The sequence below is a fragment of the Halichoerus grypus genome, chromosome 2 (assembly GCF_964656455.1).
Source record: "Halichoerus grypus chromosome 2, mHalGry1.hap1.1, whole genome shotgun sequence".
NCBI lineage: Eukaryota > Metazoa > Chordata > Mammalia > Carnivora > Phocidae > Halichoerus > Halichoerus grypus.
The window spans coordinates 116,795,420-116,815,434 of record NC_135713.1 but is presented as its reverse complement, the minus strand read 5'-3'; the positions used below and the strand labels follow the sequence as shown (position 1 = coordinate 116,815,434).

General features: G+C 42.5%; 1 protein-coding gene and 1 non-coding gene across 11 annotated transcripts in view; one reads left to right on the top strand and one right to left on the bottom strand.

Annotated features, from left to right (window-relative positions):
• Window positions 1-20,015, top strand: part of ARHGAP26 (Rho GTPase activating protein 26) — a 431,053-nt gene that overhangs the window by 349,090 nt on the left and 61,948 nt on the right. The window lies entirely within an intron of this gene.
• LOC118541746 (U6 spliceosomal RNA) lies at window positions 12,498-12,604 on the bottom strand. The gene has a single exon (XR_004920235.1). It is a non-coding gene; the product is annotated as a U6 spliceosomal RNA (small nuclear RNA).

Below are 20,015 nucleotides of genomic sequence, written 5' to 3'. Positions count from 1 at the left end.
ACACCAGGATATCAGAACCTTTTCCTGCCCATCTCCGGGCCGTGGTTACACAGTCACACCCTGCCGTTCTATCTCTTTTAAGATATTTGTGGATCTGCAAAATGGGACCAACAATTTTTGCCTTAGAAGAGACTAAGGGATATTAAGGCTCAGGGGGAGAAAGACTCTAAAATGGACTTAAGGAATACTTTTACTGCAAACGAAACAGTAGCATAAAATGAAATCATGTACTGGGAAAACTCGTTCAGCTTAAGGGCAGTGAGTCTCTTCTACTTCTCCATGGCCAGACTTGCCTGGGGAGTCTCCATCCCTCGCTGCCTGGCTTGTTAAGCACTCCTATACCTGCTTTCCTAGACTTGAAGGAGATTCTTGTTTCTTTTTTATCTCCTTTTTTATTCCCCATTTTGTTTAAACTTCTGTACCTGTCATTTGTTGCTCAGCATGAGCAAGGTTGAATTTCTAGCCCAGGTTGCTTACTGTCCCTGATCTTAGCCAGCAGTATCATTTAATGGTCTTTAATCTTTGTGGGGTTTTTTTTTTAAGATTTTATTTATTTATTTTAGAGAGAAGAAGTGAGCAAGAGAGAGAGAAAGAGCAGGGGAGGGCGCCTGGGTGGCTCAGTTGGTTAAGCGACTGCCTTCGGCTCAGGTCATGATCCCAGGGTCCTGGGATCGAGTCCCACATCGGGCTCCCGGCTCAGCGGGGAGCCTGCTTCTCCCTCTGACCCTCTCCTCTCTCATGCTGTTTCTCTCTCGCTCGCTCTCCAATAAATAAATAAATAAAATCTTTAAAAAAAAAAAAAAAAAAAAAAGCAGGGGAGGGGCCAAGGGAGATGCAGTCTCCCCGCTGAGCAAGGAGCCCAACGTGGGGCTCAATCCCAGGCCCCTGGGATCATGACCCGAGCCGAAGGCAGATGCTTAACCGAGCCACCCAGGCACCCCTCTTTAATCTTTGTTTTTAGCAGCTGGGAGCCCCGAGTCACCACTGAGTATGGTATGTCTAAAGAGGCTGCTTTGGCGGCTAAGTGGTAAAAAGGGGGCAATGTCTTTTAAACAGGTCCTAGAGGAGGGGACTTGAGATTTTTATTTTTCAGTTGTCTAGATGTGATTTGTTTTACATAAAACACTGGGGGTCACTCGGCCCACTTTACACCATCCATGGGGACCGTTGCTTGCCTGCTACAGAATTTGGGGGCTTTCCCAGGGCAGGAAGAGTGATGTCAGGAACAGTTGTACTTTGTTTGACTTTCAAGGAAAGTTGGAGGTAGGATTGTGGATGTTGCCAACAAGTCTGCTGCCCTTCCAGGCTGAGTGAACACCTGCCTGGCGCCTGTGAGTCTTGGGCTCCAGGCTGTTCCTGAGGCAGAGGCAGTGCAGCTGCCCACCCTGACTGCAGAGTTTGCCTCAGCCGCCCTGAGGCCCACCCCGAGGGCCCCTTGAGCTCTGCGGGAGCTTCGCTGCCTGTTTTGGAAACCCAGGGCCGTGAATGTGCCATATCCGAGTTTGGGCCTCCCTCGTTTTTTCTGCCTGCTGTTTGCTTGGGTGGGCCATAGACAGAAGCTAGGTGATCCTGGCAAATAGAAGCCACAGTACTTTCCTGGAGAAAACCAATTCTGAGAAGTCTGTCAGCACAGTATGCCGTGGAGATTGGGTTCAGTCACAACCTCGGAGACCACTGGCCCCAACCTCAGTTCGGGACCCTTTCATTCCCTCCATCATTGTTCACTTTGAAGTACATAGAGATCCTTGAATGGGAACACTTAATGATGCAGATGAAAACAGAAAACAAAATCAGAGGGTGGGGGATAACCATTACTTGGATTATTAATTAGGCATGAGGTGGGGAGCCAGTCACCAGAAACTGTCCATTCTCCTTTTTATTTCATTCATTTGTTTTTCATTGTTTTCGTAATGACTGGAATGGTCATTATGGCCATGTAACCATCATAATGAAAGGAACATGCTTTGTGACTCAGCATCCTTTAGCACTTTAGAGACCACATTTTGCTGTCTCATTGGTAAATCTTTCCTAATTCTCCAAGGAGATCAGGGCCCTCTTGTTTGTGTGGGCATAACACTAAATTGGGCATCAAAATTAGAGATGCACCATTCTGGCCATGTCAGGGCAAGGTTGCAGAGTTTACACCTTTGGCAGGTCCTCAGCTGGACTTCCTAAAGCATAGCCATCCCTCTTGAAGATGAAAGGACACTTGGTAAGTCAGGACCAAAGTCCAGGTAGTCTAAAATTGTCAGCAACTATTGCTGACATATTTTGTGCCCAGACCTCTGCTAAGCTACCAGGGGTAAATGAGAACAGGAGGATTCCTGGCCTCGCCAAGAGTTTACAGTCTGGCTAAGGAGGAAGGACAGTGGTATATAGCAATGCTAAATGGGATTTATAGCTCATAAGTGGTTTTAGAGTTCACCAACTATTAACTGATCATGTTGAGTACCAGTCAGAATATTGGAAAAAGTGGATAGTGAAAGTGTGAGGTTGGTGTTAAGTAAGATTAAATAGATTAATATGGATGGATGAAGTTCACTGCAGGTAAGGGGGATGAGGGAGGCAAAGATGATCCAGGATGGAGAAAAACAGCCTACAGACATGTGTGTTGGTAGAGGGGGAGCTTCCTTCCTCCCCTACCACTACCACCAAAAAAAATTAATAACAAACCAACATTTATTTATTTATTTAAGCATTAAATTATTTATCTTGGGGTTGTGAGTTCGAGCCCAGCTGAGCCAGCTAGGTGCCCCCCCCTTTTAAAGTATAAACCAACTTTTTGTGCTGGAACAACTAGACATTCACATGCAAATAAAAATCTAGATATAGATTTGACACCTTTCAAAAAATTAACTCAAAATGGATCCTAGACTGAAATGTAAAATGCAAAACTGAAATTTCTGGAAGATGACATAAGAGAAAATCTAGGTGACCTTGGGTTTGGCAATGACTAGGTACATGATCCATGAAAGAAAAAATTTGTAAGTTGAACTTCATTAAGGTTAAAAACTTGTGCTCTATGACTGGGTGTTATGCACAAACAATGAATCATGGAACACTACATCTAAAACTAATGATGTAATGTATGGGGATTAACATAACAATAAAAAAATAAAAATAAACTCTATGAAAAAAAAAAAAACTTGTGCTCTATGAAAGACACTATTAAGAGAAAGAAAAGCCAAGCCCAGAGTAGGAGAAAATATTTACAAAACACATATCTGATAAAAGATCAGTATCCAAAATATACAAAGAACTCTTAAAATCCAATAATATGTAAACAACCCAATTAAAAACTGGGGAAAAGATCTGGGCAGTCACCTCACCAAGGAAGACATTTAGATGCAAATAAGCATATGAAAAGATGCTCAACATCTAATGTCATTAGGGAATTGCAAATTACAACAATGAGATATCTCTGTGCACCTATTAGAATGCCTAAAATCAAAAACAGTGACAACACCAAGTGTTGTAAGGGTGTGGAGCAACAGGAGCTCTCATGCATTGCTGGTGGGAATGCAAAACGAGACCCCCCTTTTGAAAGACAATTAGGCAGTTTCCTACGAAGCTAAACATAGATTTCTCATACAACACAGTCCAGCAGTCATACTCATAGGTGTTCACTCAAATGAGTTGAAAACTTAAGTTCACACAAAAATCTGCCCACAGATATTTATAGCAGCTTTATTTGTTATTGCCAAAACTTGGAAGCAAACAAGACGTTCCTCAGTAGGTGAATGGATAAACAAACTGTGGTACATCCAGACAATGGAATATAATCCAGTGATAAAAAGAAGAGAGCTATGAAGTCAGGAAAAGACCTGAATGAGGCTTGAGTTCAGATTACTCAGTGAAAGAAGGCACTGTGAAAATGCCATAGTGTGTGGTATGATACCAACTATACGACATTCCGGAAAAGACAAAACTATAGAGTCAGTGAAAAGATGAGTGGGGAGGAAGGGTGCAAAGGTGGAACACTGGGCATTTTTAGGGCAGTGATACCACTCTGTATGATACTGTATAATAGTAGATGCCGGATTATTATGCATTTGTCCAAAGCTATAAAACCAATAGAACACAGAGTGAATCCTAATGTAACTGATATATTAGTTAATGTAATTAATATTACTAATAAATGTACCTTACTCATGAAAGATATTAATTACAGGGGAATTTAGGCAGTAGGGAGAGGTTATATGGAAACTCTGAGTTATTTTGAGCAATTTTTCTGTAAACCTAAAACTGCTCTGAAAAATTAATACATTTTTTTTAAATCTATATTTCCAACTTCTTTTGAAAAGTTAGAAGATTTGGCCACCCTAAATCCATGTGTTACTTGGTAACAGGTGATGCTCGCCACGGTGGCTATCTTCTCACAACTGGCCTGCTTCACTCCTTATCTCCTGGCTGTAGGCCTATGAGAGATGAAATACGGCCAAAGAATCTTTGCAGCACCCGTGAAGGGGTGGAGTCCTTGGATCTAGGCTGGCCTTCATCTCCTGCCTTGATTTGGCCAATAGAATATGGTACAAATGATACTGTGTGTAACATCTGAGCCCAGCTCACAAGGCCTTGCAGTTTCCCATCTCATTTTCCTGGAATCCAGCGCCATGTAGAGTCTAGTCTAGTCTTCTTCGGCATGCAAGACTATTGGAGAGAGAAGCCCGACTGTCCCAGGCATGCCCAACCCCAGGCCACCCGTCAGTTGAATGCAGCCACATGAATGAGTCCAGGAAGGACTAATAGAAAAGCTGCTCTTCAACCCACAAATGCATGAGGAATAATACATCGTGGTTTTTTAAGCCATTGAGTTGAGGTCAGTTTATTCAGCAGTAGTTAAATGACACAGGCCTCTGCTTTTGTGACCTCAGAATCCTCAAACTGCCTTGGGAGGATGTTGGGTTGCCTGGGTAAGGTAGAAAGGTACGAAAGGCTCTCACCATAGAGAGTGGCAGCATGGAGACCAGCCTGTCAATTTTCAGAATCTTCTTTGAAAACAAATGACTCATAAGTGAGATTCTAAGAAGTTAAGCAAAACAAAACCCATAGCTAATGACTGAGGCAATCAGAAAGATAGCTCACACAGTGGCATGGAAAGCAGGAAAGCGAGGTTTCACTTCTGGCACCAACATAGACTGGCTGGTGCCTATCCTTGGCTCTGAGCGCGCCTATCCCCTGCTCCCTGTGCCGTAAGAAGTGGGGCTGACCTGTCTCTAACTATGGAGGTGGTTCAAAGGGTGCTTAGAAAGGACTGACAAAATGAAAGTCACTCTCCACTCTCACAATGACCAGTGGTGTTGGCCTTGTGCCACCGCCTTTCTGGAAGATAGTGATTTTTAAGAAGGAAGTAAACAGATGCTAAGAAAAAAGGTAGGGGACATCCCACTAGGGACATAAAATACTGCAGTAATTCCCTCAAGTTAAAAACTACTAGGTGAATGCTTCAGACTGCTGGGGTACGGATGGAGGGGCTTATTAAGATGGAAAGCATGCTAGGAGGTAGCCATGGGAGGAACCCAAGCTTGGAGTTCTCCCTGCCTGAGTGGTCCCCACCCCTAGAAAATAACTCACTGCCCAGTAGCCTCTGAAATAAAACGAATTTTTCTTGTCCTTTCCACTTAACACACACACACACACACACACACACACACACACACACACATGCATTTCCAAGTTATTTCTGGTGACCTAAAAGATGTGCTCATGCCAAATGCCTTCAAATTGTGCCAGAGTCAACCGCCCTCTACCTCTTAGTGGCCAGTGAGAGGCAAGAGAACAGTCCCTGGAATTCAGAGGATAAACAAGGCCTGCTTCCAGGCAGCATTGTTTCTCTGAAGCACTGTTGGCTCCTGAATTTGATTCAGTTGCTCTCCGATAAAATCTGGGGAAAACTTGAGAGCTATCTCCAAAATTTTACTTGTGTTTTACTTAATTCAGTCAACATCCATTTAGCAAATACTGTTTGAACACCTACTGTGGGCCAGGCGTTATCCTGAATGCTGAAGGTACAGTGATAAACAAATGAGAGTTTTTGCTTTAGTTCTTTCTGCCTCAGTTTCCCCATCTATAAAACAGGAATTATACCTTCTCAAAAAGCTGTTGGGAAGATTAAATGGGATCATCTTTTGTTACCTCATACATTTAGCACTGTGAATAGCAATTAATTTTATTTTGGAGGACCTCTTGTCCTCCTTCCTCTCAGAGATTCCCTTTCTCTCCCTATATCCCCGCAGCCTTGGTATGTCTTTCTTGTGGGCAGAGAGATGTCCCAGGCTCTTCTCCTCACCTTCCCCCCACAAGCTTCCCACCTGGAATTGAAGAATCCGAAACTGGAACTGTCAGTCCAGTCATTAAGTTATCGGTGAAAAGGAGGAACTTCTCTGAGGGCAGGTGCTGCCCCGCTTTAAACCAAGACCAGCTGGGGGCTAGGCATGCCTGTTGCCGAACAATTTGGAAACGTCCACATCCCACACGATCGAGCTGTGTGCATAACTGTGCATAACTTATTGAGACCAAATGAATCACAAAATGAGTAATATGCATTAAACAGTGATAATAGGGGCGCCTGGGTGGCTCAGTCGTTAAGTGTCTGCCTTCGGCTCAGGTGATGATCCCAGAGTCCTGGGATCGAGCCCCGCATTGGGCTCCCTGCTCAGCGGGAAGCCTGCTTCTCCCTTTCCCACTCCTCCTGCTTGTGTTCCTGCTGTCACTGTCTCTCTCTGTCAAATAAATAAATAAAATCCTTAAAAAAATAATAATAAATAAACGGTGATAATAAATGGCATATTTTTTTAAGTAATTTTATCTCCTAAGTGCTATTTCATGCCAAAAGAGTTACACCCAAAAAGGCAGCTATGCTTTTACTACAATGATCTTGATTTGTCATTCTTTGGAATGCAGGGATTTGAAAGAGGAAGTTTTCCTCTGTGGTTGAATCACTTTTCTGTGGAGGAGGATCTTTCCTCTTAGACTGAGGAGTCTGATTCTCACCCACCTCCAAGCAGAAAAGGTCTCTTCTGACTGTTTTGTCTGAAAACTTGGTGGCATTCCTCACCTTGGGAAATAACTTGAAAGTAGAGTCATTTTTCAAAGGAATCAGTTGCCTCTTCTTGTTCTTCCTCACAACCTCTATGGTGGTTCCAGCCAGCTCGTTCATGGTTGTTTCCTGGCCAAACCCCAGACCATCTCTCTTACACCTCCGTCTCCTGGGGCCGCCGTGGCCACAGCTCCTCCAAGTATGCCTCCTTGGCATTTTCAGAGCTTGTCACTTATGTGACCCGAATTCTTGTTTTCTGAGCGCCTTTCTGTCAGCTTTTCCCATTCCCTAGCCAAGATTTCCTTCGCCGGTCAGGAGCCCAGCTGGCCTCACTTGGTTGAGGGTGGAGATTCCTGCCTGATGACCCATCTGATTCTTATTGGATAAATGTGTTTGGTGATTAGCAGGGGTATTTTTTTCACATAAAAATTGCTCAAGGCAGCCCTCACACTTCATGACCCAGCAGGATTTCTTTCCCAAGCACTCCGGCTGTCAGTGGCACTTGGATCTCTACAGCCTGTCAGCAGAGGGGGTATGGGAGGAGGCGGGGATGGGACACCGTTCAAGTGCTTAGCCACATCCCTGTTTTCCAGGGTAGTGGAAATCGCAAATGGAAAAATGTTTTCCTTCACACACATTGTTGTTTTCTTTCCCCCTTGATGAGCTAACATCATAAAGGGTCTGTATTTTTTTCTGTAAATAATCTTCCTAAATAATCTAAAACAATTACCCAAATTTGTCATGACACACAGTAGATGCTAAGTAAAGTCTTGGTGTTTAATTAAACGTATAAATAAATTCTGAATTTAGCTGCTCTCAAATGCATTATGGCACTGCATTTTATATATGTAAGTAGGTGTTAGGTATTTGTAAATCTTGAATTTTTGATGGAATCTTTGGGGAAGGAAATAGGCTTAATATCTTGTGCATGGCTTTTAGCACTATTATTCCTGTAAGGGGACTTTGAAGGAACTTTAAAATGCCATTTTTCTCACTTAGAATTAAATTTGGAAGTGTTTCTCTCCCTACATGTATACTTTGGGGGAATCTTATTGGTAGATTCAGATCCTAAATCGGGTAAATTAAAATCATACTAAAGTAGCACTTCTTAAACCTTTTTAGTCAGTCTGGAAAGCAGATGCTTACTTAGCTAGGAACACATTTCTAGTTGGAAACAGCCTTAGGATCTTATTTTTAACCCCTTCTCTGCATTAAGTATCTAGAAAACCATGCAGGATCTCATGTATGCTTCCTTTGGTCCCAGCTAAACTGGTCTTCTAGGCCTGGTCTTAGCCCCATGTGGTGTTCTCTGTGCTCCTTGAACCAGTGTCTTGACATCATCTGGGAGCCTGTTAGATCCATATACATTCGCAGGCCCCGCTGCAGACTTACTGGATCTGCCCCTCTGGAGGAGGAGCCCAGTTCTCGGTGTTTCCACAAGCTCTGCAGGTGATTCTGATACGTCCTGAAGTCTGAGAACCATAAGCATATTGCAGTAGGTGGATGGACTTCCACAAGAATAAAAACAGGATTTACCTCATTGTAAAGCTTTCAGGACCAAGCCTGTATCATCACTGGCATTCTGTTTGTTCCTGCATTGATGACAGTAGAGGGGCTTAAGAGCACCCCATCCCTGGCTTTTGCGATCAGTCACAACAATTGAGGCTGAGGACTGATGGGTTTGCTCCATAGAGGAACCCAGTTAGCTCACCAGGCCTACACCTTTCACTGCTCCAGGGAAGCCAGCTGGCTGCTGCTTTGCAATGTGTGCCTTTTGGTCACAAATCAAGATAGCATAGGTGCATCAGTTAAACCAACAGGTGTTTTTATTGAGCACCCACTGTGCATGTAACATGAGATCAAGCCCTTTGCATTGACAGGAAAACAGCTTGGAAAGTGGTAGATGACCATGACCATCGACTTGTACAGGATATTTGAGACTTCTAAATCAGCATTCCCCAAACTGATGCAGGAAGAGGGTGGGACAGGTGGGGAAAGGCAAGAGCTCTGAGTTGAATAAAGTTCCACAGATTCTTGTCTATAGGACTTTTAAGCCATTAATATGTCTCTTGTGAATCTCCCAAAGAGCATATGTTAATGCCACATTTCCTAAATGTATATTTGACCTTAGAACATCTCTACAGAACTTCTCTTTGGCATCATTAAAACAATATTCCACGGTTGAGGAAAGGCTTTTCCATATGAATACTTTTGAGGGGGGAAATGTATTTCTCATAATGGATGGCATTATGGGAAACAGTCATTCAGGAGAACAGATGTAGTTTATATATAAACTTAGGGCTACAAATAGCTCTCTGAAGGCTGACATGGGTTCTAGCATGTACGAAAAGCTTTTGAGATCTGGTGTAGGGAAAAGCCCATGTGGCCTGGTAGTGAAGGCTTGGCTCTGCTATTTCCTAACTGTAAACTTGGGCAAGTTACTTGTCCTCTCTGAGCTAAACTTCTTTTGTGAAATGGTAACAATAATAGTAAAAATAATCATAGTAATAATAAGACCTGCCTTCAAGGTTGTTGTGAGGGTCAGATGAGTTAATGCCAGCATAACCTTATAGAAAATGATCTGGTTCACATTAAGTGGTTATTAAGAATTGGTTTCTGGGGCTCCTGGGTAGCTCAGTCGGTTAAGTGTCCGACTCTTAAGTGAACTCTTAAGTGTTCAACTGAGGTCATTTTCTCAGGGTTGCGGGCTCTAGCCCCGCGTCCGGCTTGGCACTCAGTGCAGAGTCGGCTTGAGATTCTTTTCCCTCTCCCCTCTGCCCCTCCTCTGCTCACCTACACATGTGCTCTCTCAAATAAAATCTTAAAAAAAAAAAAAAAAAGAATTGGTGTCCTTTTTCACTAAGCAAAAATTGGTTTGCTCTTAGACTATCCCTTTACCAATGAACAAATCCTTAGTATTGATTGCTTTTGGTGGTGGCAGTAGACACTCAGTGTTTATTTTTGTTTCTTTGATCCTGGTGTGACACAGAGCAACCTACAACAAAACACTGAGATAATTTTAAAACACCTGGGTGGCGCAGTCGGTTAAGCGTCTGACTGTTGGTTTCAGCTCAGGTCGTGATCTCAGGATCATGAAATAAGCCCCTTGTCGGGCTCAGTGCTCAGTGCATAATCTGCTGGAGATTCCTCTCTCTCCCTCTGCCCCTTCCCCCTCCACCCCTGCCTGCTCACTCGCTTCCATGCTCTCAAATAAATAAATAAATAAATCTTTAAAAAATAAATAAAATACCTAAAACTCAGTTAACTACAAATAACAAAATACACTGAAATTAGTAGAGGCACTCCTCTCTCAAGACAAGCTTTAAGCTGTTTGCACCAAGTCAGCAGGCTTAGTTAGGTGTGTACTCTCCAGAGTCCTGCCAAGCCATCTATCTACTCTGTTGTTTCTCTGTTGGGTGGAGCCAATCGGAACCATACTAATTAGAGGAGAACCTAATTGCAAGCCTAAGTTTTCACTGGGGGATAATTTAGCCTCGGGAATTCCTTTCCAGCCTGTGACTCTGTGTACATTTGACTGTCATTATGACAAAGAGAAAGCATTTCTGAAAGTGTTCTGAAATTCTGCCTTTCAGTCATTCACTGAGTTTGCTCTAGCAGGTTCTCTTTCAGTGCCTATCAGCTTCTTTCTCAAAGAAGCAGTGGAGTTCTCCCCTAGACATTGCTTCAGTGTTCATTTTAATAGTCCTTACAAATTGAACAGGTGATGGGGTTGTGCCCAGGCTGTTGTCAAAAATGCTCAGAAAAGGAATAAAAGAGCTGCTGTATGGACTGCCCCATTATGTCTTTTTTAAAGTTTTTATTTTTATTTATTTTTTTTAAAGATTTTATTTATTTGACAGAGACACAGCGAGAGAGGGAACACAAGCAGAGGGAGTGGGAGAGGGAGAAGCAGCTTCCCGTGGAGCAGGGAGCCCGATGCAGGGCTCGATCCCAGGACCCCGGGATCATGAGCCACCCAGGCGCCCCTTTTTTAAAGTTTTTAAAAAGTTTTTTAGAGAGCACAAGCGGAGGGGGAGGGGCAACGAAGGAGGGAGGGAGAGAACCTAAGCAGGCTCCATACTTAGTGTGGAACCCAATGAGGGGCTTGCTCTCAAAACCCTGATTGAGATCATGATCTGAGCCAGAATCAAGAGTCAGACACTTATCCAACTGAGCCACCAGGGTGCCCCATCCTCTTTTTGCCTTATGTGAAGAAGCTATGTTTCCGGAGGGAGCAAAGGTAATAATGTCCATAAAGAAATAAATGCAAAGATGTATATCCAAGGATGATATATTAGAATCATAAGAAACATCAGCACCATGAAAATAACGTAATTCAAGGAAGAGTTTATTTATAAAGAAGTGGGGGCAGGAAAATCATGAGATAGTACAGTAAATCAGGGCTAGTAGCACCCAACCAATTATCATCCTTAGGCTGGAGGGACTTGAGTAGAAAGTGGTTACCAGACCCAAAAGGGGTGAGAGGTCTATAGAGTCGTACCTTGAAAGGAATGTTGGTTAAGGGCTTCAGTCAGGGGTGGGCAACTTCAGAGTGAGACAAGGGAATAAATACCTTGGCTCGCTCCTTCCTCCTGCTAATCTCTTGCCAGAGCTCCCCCTTGGTGACCCCAACAAGGAGCCAGAGGGTACAGGAGACCTGTTGATGTAATCCATGCTGATCAGCTCCCAGAAAAGAGGGCAGGATAGAGAGTGGATGTTCTCTGGCACAGGTGACCATTAGTAAAGGACAGCCAAGATATATATTAGAGTAGACTGCTACCCGGTACAGCAGAGGAATGAAGTAGTTCTGTATGTGCTGGTATAGAACAACCTTCTAAGGTACATTAAGGGAAAAGCAAGATACTGTGGTTCTCAGGCCAGGCTGCTTATTAGTATCACCTGGGGACCCTGAAGTAAAAAATGTCAACACCTACACTCCTTTACTGGAGCCTCAGAGTTAATTGGTCTGGGTGGTATCTGAGTTTTGGTATGTTTCTTAAACTTCCTAGGTGATTTTGTTATCCAGCTAGATTTAAAAACTATTTGTGTTCATTGTATACTCCTATTTATATATGAGAATCCAGGGATATATATACCTAAAGATGTGTGTACATGGTTGTAATATTTCTGGAAAGATACAGGGGAACGAATCTATATGGTTGTCTCTGATGGAGGCAGATGGGAGAGTGGCCTTTGGTGGAAGGGAAACTGACTTCCTTTCAACCCTACCCTTTTGTAGTGTTGGAAGTTTTTTAACGTGTGTGTGTGTTGTTCAGTTTTGAAAACTCAGATTAGCTCAGTTTTAAAATCGCCATTTTACTTTTTTCTTAAAGTTGTGGCGTACATCTTTGTGAGGATTTTTTAAAATACATGTGCTTTTATTTTCCAGTTTTATCGAAAATAATTGACATACATCACTGTGTAAGTTTTAGACATTCAGCCTGATTGTTTGATTTTAAAAAATATGGAATGCTTTATCATTTGCATGTCATTTTTGCTCAGGGGCCATGCTGATCTTCTCTGTATGGTTCAAATTTTTGGTATATGTGCTGCCGAAGTGAACACAGGAATTTTTTTTAACTTTTCAAATTTGTTACATCCTCAATAACTAAGGATGTGCGTAAGATGCTGTTTGAAGAATAAGACCTATACCAAGAAGGTCTTGCTTTTGGTGTGTTTCCGTGAAATTGAGTCTTGAATTTTTCTTTCAATGACCACATGAATCCTTTCCAGGCTGGTCTATCCAGGGCTCCAGGTCAGTGCAGAGAATATTAATTCTGGGACAGCAGAGGAAATTTGTCTCAGGGAACTAAGTAAAGTAAATCTAGTTACATATCTGCATGTGGCATGATTTCAGATTTCTTACTAATTTGAGAAGCCCTAACTTAGGAAACCAGAAAGTCATTTTTTACATTTACTCATGAACTCCCACACCATCTCCTAAACCAACATTGTGAAATTTAAGTAGTTCAATTTTCTTGTGCTATATATAGTTCTTTAACCTGATCTTCATCTGTCATCCTCCATCTGCTCTCTCCCCAATTTCCTTTAAAAGCCCCATTTTAAAGCAAAATATATGATGGAAAAACCTTAACTCCTGACCTTTATAGAGGTACGCTAGAGTTACTCAATAATAATTAACGGTTGCCCTGGTAACCTCAGACACACTGCTTAAATCACCTGTATTCATCACTATCCTGAGCTTTCTAGTCAGTGAGATCACCTGCTTGGTGCTAATGAAAAAAAGAACAATTGAGTAATTTTATAATCCTTTTCAGGTCTACTATAGGAGTAGGAGAAGTGATACTGTTTGTGATTAGACAGACTGAAAAGAGGGTTTTTTGTTTTTCTAGTGACTAAAGCAGTGACCTAGAGAAATCACCTTAGGTTTGAGCAAGTTGGCAGGCTTAATTTTGTTCAACACTGTACTCACAATGTTAGGAGCTGTAAGCAGGTGTGACTTGCAGATTAGAATCTAAGGGTCGCAGCACTAGGGATGTAATGAGAGAATGACATTAGCAAGGCTGTCGTCATGCCATGTCAGACATCCCTGACAAGGACGATTAAAGCCCACTAACTTCAGCTCTTGGACTTGAAGAATGCTGCTTGAAAGCTGGAAAATCCAAAGCTGAAGCACAAGAGAGATTTCTTATCTAAAATAAATGTGTTGACTTCATCTCTGTCTTGGAGGAAGCCTGTATTCTCCCTTAACTTCCATACAGCACAGACTTCATGATAGGAGCACTATGGAACTCTTTGCTTCCTCTGGGGAAGAAACAGCCCGCACCCCCTCATACATCCTCTTTCCCATTCTTCTCTTGATCCTTTGTGTGAAAGTGGAATTAGAGGAAATATGTCCCTAGTCATCCCATGGCAGCATTTACAATGTGCAATTGTCACAGTGAAAATACACTGGCAGGAGATCAAGAATCAAGAAGTGGAGTCATGGGAATCCTGGACACACTAATCCAGTAGAGACAAGATCCACATGTTAAGTGACTGACATGGCCAACATAATCATCCCAGACAGTAGTTATACCCAGCACTGTCTTACAATTGAATAATTACCAGCAGAAGAACACCCACCAACTGCTCTTGCTCGATCCTCTAACCTTTCTTAAATCTCAGTGGAACGCAAACGTATCTTAATCTTATGTGTCCCTTTGGTATATGGCACCACCAGTTGAATATTCGCTGCTGTAGCCTTCCTGCACCCTGGAGGCCTCGTGAACATGAGCAGTCAGAACCAGCCAGATCTGACAGACAGTCCCTTCTCAGTCAGTTAGCAAACGCATACTGAATACTACGTGTTTAAGACACTGTTCCAGGCACTAGGAAAGAGACAAGCAAATACTTTCCCCTCAAATCTCTTACAGCCCAGATGGTAGAAATCAGATCTACATACATGGAGGAGGAGCGTTGGTGCCAAAACGAGACTGTTTTTAAGTAGTAAGTGAGTGGCTTGGTCATTCACTTAAAAATATTTATGGTTGAATGAATTGTCTTTGCAATTTATGCTGTGTGGGCAGAGTTTCCAATAATCTCCCTGCTTCATCTTCTAGATCTACCCTGAAGTTTGTAATTTCCCTTGTCTGCCTTGGTGCAGCTTCCTGAGAGTGGGGGAGGAGGCGTTATAGTTTTATGACCCAACTTTTTTATTCTGTTAGCCGGAAGGCTGCCTGTGGCTAAGACTGCCAATTGTTCTTGGGCTTAGAAAACAAAAGATGGTAGAATGTTCCAAATGTTTGTTTGTTGGCTTGTTTGTTTTTCCCAGAAGTCTCTATGGACCTCACATTTAAGATGCCATAAAGTTTAAAATTTGGGCTGTAAGATTGATGGAGAGAGAAAAAAAAAAATTTGAAGTAATTAAAAGTTGGAATTTGATCTCATTTGGTTGTGTTGTGTTTTGAAGCCTCTCCACCCCCAACTACAATTTCTCATTAGGACTCTTGTACTTTTTTTCCCTCCCAAACAACCAGCAGTTTACAAATACTTGTGACAAAAATCTATAACACTTTCTTGTATAAAGCCCTACACCCAATATCCTGTTAAATTGAAATCTAATTCATAACTTGAAGGATTGTTTTCTGAACTTACATGGAAAAGGAAAGCTCTTGAGAATTAGTAGTTCTTTAAACACTGAATCAGAGGAACCAGGAAAAATAAGTGAATGAGACTATGCTTTGCATAGTGGGTCAAGAGAAGTTTTGCTACCAAATTTTCATGCAACAGCCTAATCTCTGTGTAGGGGTGCAGGCTCTTTTTTTCTGGTTCTTTGTCTATAAGGAAATTCTAAATTCCCTCTTCTTCACAAACCAGTTATTAAGTTCTGCCTTTAATTTCAGCATGAGTCAATTAGGTCATATGCCCACAAGCTAGCACTCTGGTTCATCATTACAAAGGAAGAAACTTCTCTTGCTGTATTTTTCTTTGCACATGTGGCTAATTTTTCCAGGTTCTTCTTCCGCTTCCAGAAATGTCAGCTTCTGGTGTTTATTCTTTTCAAGGTACAATTCACTAACCAATTCCAGTGGCAGTACAAACGGAGGCTTAACAGAACCTGAGTTGATATTTTGAATACCGTTTGGTCTGAACTGGGCTCTTGAGAGCTCTGTTAGCAATAATCTGAATACCCTTGTTGAAACTGAGAGCCAGCTTTGCGTCTTATTCCTCGCCTTATTCCTCCACCAAATTAGGCACATCTCAGGAAGGATTAGGTCTCTATGTGCAAAACCTTCAGTAGAAACCTAAGACCCTCATCAAGAATATGAATATGTAATCAGTACATTGGACCCCCCCAGAATAGAAGAGCAATTTGATTTCAGGCAGAACCGTCTTTATGTGCTGCCACAGCCTTGTGCTTAGCTTTTACTCCGGGTACATCAAGAAATATAAAAATTTGTAGTAAAGAAGAGAAGGAAGACACTTTCTCTACTCAGATGACCTGACCTGAGTTTTGCCACCTGTAAAGACGTCCTCTTTCTTCTGGAGAGGATATGACCCTATAAAGACTGCTTTCCTGTGCATCCTCTGGGGCTACCTTTGCTCCATGTAGTAGCTATGAGACTGGAATGTGTGTCTCTGCAAAGCTGGGGGTAGAATCAGGACTCCTAAGGGCCGTGCTTTGGTTTTGTTGAGCAGGGCGTACAGGTTGAGATTTTTGGAGGCTGGGGAGAGAAGAGGGAGGAGACATGACAGGGTAGTCAGTAGGGGAGGAACTTTGGGGGAACAGAACTATCTAAAAGGAAATCTTAGGGAGTTTCTTATATTGGTAAGAGATATGAATGCTCTTTCAAGTCCTCTCATGAGTCTTCAGTAAAAATCAAATTTTCATTATTCAGTGTGTCCCAGTGTTAAGAACATAGGCTCTGGGACAGACTCACTTGAGTTTGTATCCCAGCTTCACCACTTCTTAGCTGTGTTGCCGAGAAGAACTTACCTGGCATCTGTAAGGTGCCTCTATTTAATAGGAATAGTAATAGATCTACCTCATAGGGTTGTCATAAGGCTTAAATGAAGTAGTTTACGTACTTAGCAAGGATTCTAGTTAAGAAATGCTCATTAAAAGTTACTTGCCATAATTACTGGGAGAGTTGTTACTTCACCAGTAACTGAGGACGCGGAGTGTCTTTGGAGGGTGTACTGAGGTGCTGAGTCCTGCCTCCTGACTGGCACAGGGTGAGAAGGAGGCTGCCTGCAGGATTCCATCGTATCCAGTTCCAGAGAGACACAACCACCTCCCCTAACTCATCTGGACCAATCCCGGTTAAAGTGCTCTGAGCAGCCAGGAGAGCCCACACCTTCCTCTGGTCCCTTCAGGGGATCGAGGGAGTAGGAAGCAGAAGCATAGACCAGAAATCCAGTCAGGCCAGAAAGAGCAAGAGCTACAGGGAGGTGGAGCCCCTTGGAGGAAAGCCAGGACCAGAATGAAGTTGAGCGGCTCTCTGCGCCAGCCACATGGCGACCTTTTAGCCATTTGGTGTGTTGGCCGACGCGACATGAAGCTGCCTCTGCTTGATGCTCACCCCTGACTTATCCTTTCCCACCATTCTGTCTCTGCAGCTTTCCCCCGCCCATGGCTTCTGTGTCCATAGTTTAGGAGTGCCATGACCCTGCCAACCTCCGTGCTAGCTCAGAGCTTCACTCTCCACAGACTATCAGCTTCTGCTTCTCCCTAATTCTCTGCTTCTCAGCCCTGTTTCCCAAGAGCGAGAATCTGACTGACGGAGCTCAGCTTTGCTCTGGGCCCTGTCTTGGCTGGTGGGTGCCTGTGGGCCAAAGACCCTGAGGCAGGTGTTTCTACCTTTTAATCATCTGTGGCCGGAGGGGCTAGGTTATAGAAACTTTCAGCAGGAACTGAGCGGGGAGCAGCTGCTAAGGTTGCCATGTCCAAGATATACCTTATTTTGTACCCAGTTATAACACACTTGGCTCCCAGATTCCCATCATCCAGTAGTTTGAAATACAACACTTCACCTGTTCTTAAACAAAAGTTAATTGCTGATGAGGCAAGGTACAGGGAACTTAGGGGAAAAAAGACACAGAGGCTATAATAATACAGAGGTCTGGATAAAAAGCAAGCCATGTTTCATGCCCAACAGCCCCTTGGGTTGACATGTATATGACAACACAAACACTAATTGGTATTTATAATCCTCATCCCTCAGTAAGTTCCATTTGATATATTCTGTTTGTGAAGGTAGGGAAAAAATGCATGCTGTATTTTAGAAAGATTTCACTTGGTCGTAATAAAAACGTGGGTTTTAAATAATTAAATTTGTAGAGTTATGGGATGTAAAGCCTTGTTGTTCACTTATGTAGATTTTGTGCCACAGTTCTGATAATAGTGTGGGGAATCTATGACCAAGCAGGTCGACCATAATATTTTCTTAGGGATTTTTTTTAAAACCAGAGCTGGGTTAAGAATGTCTCTTGGCAGGGTGCCTGGGTGGCTCAGTCGGTTAAGCATCTGCCTTTGGCTCGGGTCATGATCCCAGTGTCCTGGGATCGAGCCCCACGTCGGGCTTCCTGCTCAGCAGAGAGCCTGCTTCTCCCTCTCCCTCTGCTGCTTCCCCTGCTTGTGCTCGCTCTCTCTCTCAAATAAATAAAATCTTTAAAAAAAAAAAAAAAAGAATGTCTCTTGGTCTTCAGATTGATGAGCAGCCATGTTTCGCACTGCAAGGAGAAAGACCAGTTGCTGTGATTGCATTGTACAGAGAGAGACAAGACATAGTGGGAGCAACACTAGAGAGGTGACTTCCTGTACGCCTTTTTCTTTTCTCTGGTTCAAGGTGTCCCAGGCTTCTGCAACCAAATTATTCCTCAGTCATTCAGTGAATTACTGAATGTCCTCAGTATGTAAGCACATCGTGTTAGAGATGATGTAGATGGAGACAGTGCCCTAAATAGTGAGGGATAAAAGAAATAGATAATATATTCATACATTATTAATATATAACATATAAACTATAAAACAACACCAAAAGGTCTAGATGCTATAGGACAAAGTGCTGCTGAAAGTCCCCAACTGGAAAGATGGCTTTGAGCTAGGATGGTCAAGGAAGGCTTTGTCATCAAATTGGCACTTGAACTGGGTCTTGAAAGGTGGGTTGACTTCAGACCAAAGGTACCAGGGGTATTCTGGGCAAGGGGAACAGTACGGAAAGACCCAGAGGCAGGAATTTACAAGTCATGTGCAAGGAGCAGCTCGTAATTGACTTTGTCTTAACATATGCTTTTCATCTATAGTATTACAATTGTTTTGTTTCTTATGTCAATATGATTTTTACTTCTTTAGGCGCCAAAGCAGGGAAAACCTATTAATGTTGTCTTCCCATTCCAGAATTCCATGCTAGCTAGATCCCCGTAGAACATCTTCTATCGATTTATCTTGTGTAATTGACTTGCCTGAGACATTCCCTACTTTCATCACAGTTTTGCTTCACAGTAAATAGACCTCACCATCTGGAACTCTTCTCTATTTTTTTAGCCCGAATTTTCTTCCAAAAAGGGCCTGTTTTCATTTCTAAGTGTCACACAAGGCCCTACGACTTTCTACTTCATCCTCTTTGCTTTGAGTTTTATTTTGTAAAAAGCCAACAAAATAGGTCTGAAAATCAGCTGTATTCTTCCTGTCTGTTAACAACCCAATGCTAAACACATCAGACAAATTCTGACACCTTCAGCTTTCAGCACGAGCTGTTTACCTCGGAGTCAGGCTATACCTCTAAGAGACTAATTCCGGGCTCAGGGAAGTTAGAGTAGCTCAGAGACAATTGTGACAGGCCAGACTCATAGTGGGCTTAATAAGGAGAGAGTATAAATAGCCATCACATAGCCTTACAGAAAATTCCTGCTTATTTTTACTCCTTAGGCAGAGTTGCTATGTTTAGTCTTTAGTTACTGTGCTAAACCTGCTAAAGTGAGCCTAGTATTTATTTTCATTTGGATTGGTAACATCCATTCTCTTTCTCAAATTTTAGGTGAATTATAAAAATTGCATCCCAGCATTTCAGCTGTAGCTGATACATTGTCACAAAGCACCATGCACTGTTGAATTCACTGTCCTGGTCTTTATTTTGGAGTGTTTGCATTTCTCTAAATCCAGGGCCTTTGTAGACACTAAGGAGAGCTAGCTATTCCTGTCCTTCTCAAATGTTTCTGGAAGCTGAGCACTAGTATAAACTTCCCTAATATGACATCTTTTAAATGTACAGGCAGTTGCTATATTCAGGATCCTCTGTGTCAGCTTGAGCAAATTACCAATTAGGATTCTTATTTACAAGTAACAGAAAACTCAACCCAACTAACTTATTAATATATAACATATAAACTATAAAACAACACCAAAAGGTCTGGATGCTATAGGACAAAGTGCTATATCGCTATAAAGCCCTCAGTGTTGTAAGGGGTGCATCTTAGAATAGGATTAAGCAGAGAAAAAAGTTTCTTTTTTTTTTTTTTTTTTTTAAAGATT